Consider the following 5,089-nt stretch of genomic DNA (forward strand, 5'->3'; position numbering starts at 1 on the left):
TACATGAGCATAACAAAAAGAGTTTAACATCAGATATATATTCCAAGTCCAAATGAATCAATTACTAAGTTCACTGATGAACAAGGTTGTATTAAAGCTCAATTGCAAACTAATTACTCATACAGAAATACACATTCCTTTTATACAAATAAAACTTGCAACTGATGTTTAACAAGGTTTCGAATCAACAACTGCTCATGAGTTAACCATGATAACAAATTATATTAGAATAACCAAGACTAGTCACAAACTGTATGTTGTCACTATGCAAAACATATATATATGCCAGCAACAACAGCCTGATTATAAACCTAAAACAAAAGGAAAATGAATCTACAAAAGGCTTCTTCTTGATTCAAACAGTCTTCTTTATTAGCAAAATAAATCAACCTTGTTCTGTCCCAAAAAAAATTCCCCCTCCCATCTTTGGAGGTAATATTTATGCAGAAAAACATTGACCCTCCATCTTCCCCCTGACTTTCCACCTTCCTCTCCTTTTCAATATACAAATCAAAATATATAGACGTAGAACGGTCGGTGAAACCGTTGACACGTCGAGGTCACATTTGTTAGAGCGTTCTATTTCCTGGGGGGAATGAATGGATGCCGATGGAAAGGAGAATGACTGCGTGTCATCTCTTCATGATGAAACCTGGGACAACATCACTTTAGGAATACACAGGTAACGCATGGAAGCCCGACTGTGAACGCCTAAGGCCGGATCTTAAATAGAGTACACATGCATATATATATTCTTCAGATCGTCTCATTCATCTTTTACCCGGAGCCATTCTTGATGCTTACGCATCCGCTCTTCGACCTCTTTCCTTCTCTTGGTCCTCGTCTGCAGAAATAATCAACATCAGCTATGCTTATGAAAATATGATAGAAATGCCTAAAAACACAAATATTGCCCTCAATAAAGCTTTTATAAAATCAAAAGGAACAAGTGTGAAAGAATTGGCCCCTGGTTCAGCCAAGGTTACGATGCAATCAAGTCGCAATCGCACATCGCCACAGGCAGTCACATGCAACATCACCCTGGTCCCGCTGATTGCGATTTGCGGTTGGATGGACCCAAAAATATATGTGTTGCGTTTAATAATCTCGGTGGGTTCACTATATTGCACTGCGCTTTATGTATAAACGTTGGGTTTCGCCGATTGGGATTTGTTATTGGGGAGTAGACCCGAAATCATATGTGTTATGCTTAATAGTCCCGTCGGGTCCGTTGTATCGCATCGAGCCTTATGTATAAGCCCTGGGTTCCGTCGATTGCGATTTGTGATGGAGGAGCGGACAAGCGATTGCGATAAGCGATGTAACAGTGGACTCGAAAGGATATGAACGTGGTTAATTACATTTGAATTCTAGAAGGTCATCACTTATCAGATGAAAAAGAGGAATGCGTAGTGTAACTGTGGAAATTGAGAGATTGTGAGAGCGATAAAGGCAGGCATCGAGAAATGTATAAGGACCGAAAAAGTGCAGAAAAGGTAAGTTAAATATGCTTGCAAAGTATTTCTATTACAAAAGCGTTATAATAGAAATAAAGGCACGATAGAAGGTTTATGAGGGTTGAAAAATTCCTGATGAAAGATATGAATGAAGGGCTAGACTGGGTTATAAATGAATCACGCCGCAGAGATTTATTTAGGGGGTGTCTTAACCATTAAGAGTTGAAGATTTGACTCGGCAGAGAGCTAAAATCCCTCGGATAAAAACAGATCATTCGGAGAAATGAAAGATCAAACTTCTAGGGGACCCATTCAAATTTACCACTAGAGCAGGTTTTGATAGGGTGGTGGTTGTGGCCACAACACATACATGATCAGCACATAACAGAGAAGTCATTCAAAGTGGGAGACAATTATGGTTGTAGTTGAGCAAGGAGAGGCTAAGGAACCTAGTAAGAAAATCAAGGCTTTAGGATGTGGTCACTTTGAGACACTGAAAAAGGTGGTAGATAATGCCTATAGACTTAGTCTACCCCCATATATGCACATTTACTTAGTGGTAGATGTAGAAAATCTAAAACATTATGAACCTTCTATGTTGAATTAGGAAGACGAACAAGTCCTACCTTTTGTAAGGGATTTAACAGCATATGCTTAGGTGGAGTTGATAGAGGAAAAATTTTGCATAAGAGGTATATATTTACAAGACAAAAGTCGCATGATCTTTGGCAAATTGGGTTAAAAGGACAACTTCCAAGCAAATCTAAATGATACTCTAGGGAGAAAGTAGAGAAAAAATTTCATCACCTCATTCAATAAAAGCTTTTGGGGAAACAAACCATCCTAAAATGGGGAGATGTGATCCAAATTGGAGTATTATATTAGTTTCCATCTATCTTCATGCTTTTGGAGTGGGAAAATGGGAGGAATTAGCTCACGAGACCATTTTCATTGGTGGGTCCCGGCTTGGAAAATTGGGATTTTAGACCTTCTAGAGGTAGTTTGTTGCATTTCCTAAAATATATGGGGTAAACAAACTCTTGATTTTGTTATACCCCCTAGTTCTATTCTAAAGTTAGATACATTTCCAATAGCTCAAGAAAGACCCCAAACAAATTTTATATGCAAAATTATGCCATCTGAAAGTTGAGCTTTTTGTTTTTTCCACCATGATTCGAGAGGATGCCACATCATCCTAATTACTCATATAAAATGGGATAACCATGTGAATATGAAGAAGAATAATTTAGAAGGTTAATATTGTAACTCTAGTTAAGAATTGGAGAGTTAAGCTTAACCACTAGTAGCCTATCAGGTTATGTCATAATTGGGCTGCTAGGAGGAAAAGGGGTTCAATTCTATTCTAGTGCATTTTGTTCCATAGTTGAAAAAGGTAGCTAAGAGTGGATAAAGAGAGGGAAGAACAAAGATGGTTTGTGTTATGTAGCAACCCACAAGCCATAGCTCTCACTCCTTTGTATTTGCACCTTTTCCATTTAGAGAAATAGAGAACAAAGCAGCCTCACCTTCTAGCTAGGTTTTCTCCTAAAAGGTTTTCCAAGTCATAACTTGTGTTATATAGTTTGTGAGTGATCGTTTTTATCTATTCTCTATTTTTCACATTTTATATTTTGCATGCATAAGCATAACATAGTAACTTAATAATCCAGAAACCTAAGAAACAATTAACCCTCATAGTATAGATTTCGGATTTCATTAATTTTTTATTAGATTTGTTCTGACAAATTGTCTAGTGGAATATCCATGGAAATTTATGGATTAGGTTGGGTCAAATAAATTTCATGGGTGAGTTTCACAAAAAGATACCATTATCTTAGGATTCTTGGCTGAAGGGTTGTTTCAAGAGAGTGATGTAAGTAGGAGCCCACTATAAATACTCGTTGAATAAGGAGGTATTATCTTGCCACATAAGGGTTTTCAAATGTATCCATTAGGCGAAATTTTGTGATTATTGGTTGGAATAGGTATACATGAAGCTACCATTGGGGGAGCTTCTAAGATTATGTGGGTGACAAATGTACTAGTCTAAAGTGATCTACATGTCTGCACAAGGAAAGAGCTTCATGAAGGGATCCCATAACCATTGTTTAACAGTGTAATTGTGAATGTAAGCTACTCAATCTAAAGTGGAAGCCTTTTTCTATTTTTTTTCTCTAGGGTTCTTGCTATTAATCTTGATAAAATGGAAAACATTGTCTCCAAAAACACCTATAATTGTAGATTTTCTAAGAAGACATCCATGTAGATTCAAAACATATGGGATTACATTTAATGCAATAAAGGTGTTTTCTTCTTGTACAAAATACTCTTAGAGGCTCAATTGAAAGTCCATGTAGAAGATAGAGTGATCATAGTGTAATTGAATGACTTAGATTATGTGTTTAGTAGTTCTTCATGAGTACTTTATAGCTTGAAGTATGTAGCCAATAATTGGAATGTGGATGATGTGTAGGCATTGAGAGCTCAACTATTAGAGATTGGATTGCACTTATGGAAATGTTAGTGAAATGGAAATGTGCAATAAAACCATAAACTAGAATCCACTTGCTTATGAAAAAGAGAATACATTGGGTGGACAAAGGTCTAGATTTAGTCTCTCCTCAAGAACATTGGTGGGAAGCTATCTGAGTTTGGTTCACATAGCGAATAGTAATAAGAGAAGAAAGGATGGGCATCATTCATTATTCACTAAATGGGAGCTTGGGAAAGGTGCATGGAGGTTACCAAGTGAAAAATGGTGACAAGGGATATGATAAGCACCCAATGGAGTTAATAATCTATAGTGTCAATGTCAACTACAAAGTTAGATAATATTGATGATTATATTGTTTGCAATAATGATAACCTCTTAGCCTTCACCATAAATTGTAATATAAAATTTGATTTTTAAATGATTAGTTAATTGTAACCATTAAAAAAACACTATAGATTTAAATTCTTAAATGAAATTAACTAACAGAGATTGAAATAAATTGGTTTTTCAAAATCAAATTCATATATTATGGTATTAGGAAACAACTTTAAAGATTACCAAATCGGATGAATTAATATGAGGTGAAAGGAATTTTCAGCCAACAAATCCTATGATCCTTGGCAAAGGCAGCGTTAAAAAAATGAAAAAAGTGGATTAAGGGGAAAAAAATATTTTTAAAAAAAAGGGGAGGAGAACTAAATAATCGGTTCCTGATGACTATGACTAAAAGGATAAAGAAAAATTATTTTAAAAAAAGGAGGAGAATTAAATTATCTGGTGCTGATGACTGTGACTAGAATTAAGAGAAATCTTTTATTTGAAAGGTATATATTCAAAGAAAAAGGGAGGTGGGAACTGATAATCGGTGGGAAGGAAAGAATCAGCTGCCTAGGAATGTGACTTAAAGATGAAAAAATGGAATAAAGAAAAGGGCCGACCAGGAAAAAAGAAAGATGAAAACCAAAATTTAAAGGACAGGAGAGTTGAAACTTAATGACAGGAAGCAGAAAATGGAAGAATAAAGTAAAAGCAGGTGAGTGATGTAAAGCAGACCGGTGGTGTTTTGTAAATATACATATATATGTCAATGGATCAGCATTCATCATTGCTGTTCAATGGCACAAGTATTATTGAGAAA

Source organism: Pinus tabuliformis, chromosome 6 (assembly GCF_031772625.1).
Source record: "Pinus tabuliformis cultivar Carrire ecotype Pingquan chromosome 6, CPIR1, whole genome shotgun sequence".
Classification (NCBI taxonomy): Eukaryota; Viridiplantae; Streptophyta; class Pinopsida; order Pinales; family Pinaceae; genus Pinus; species Pinus tabuliformis.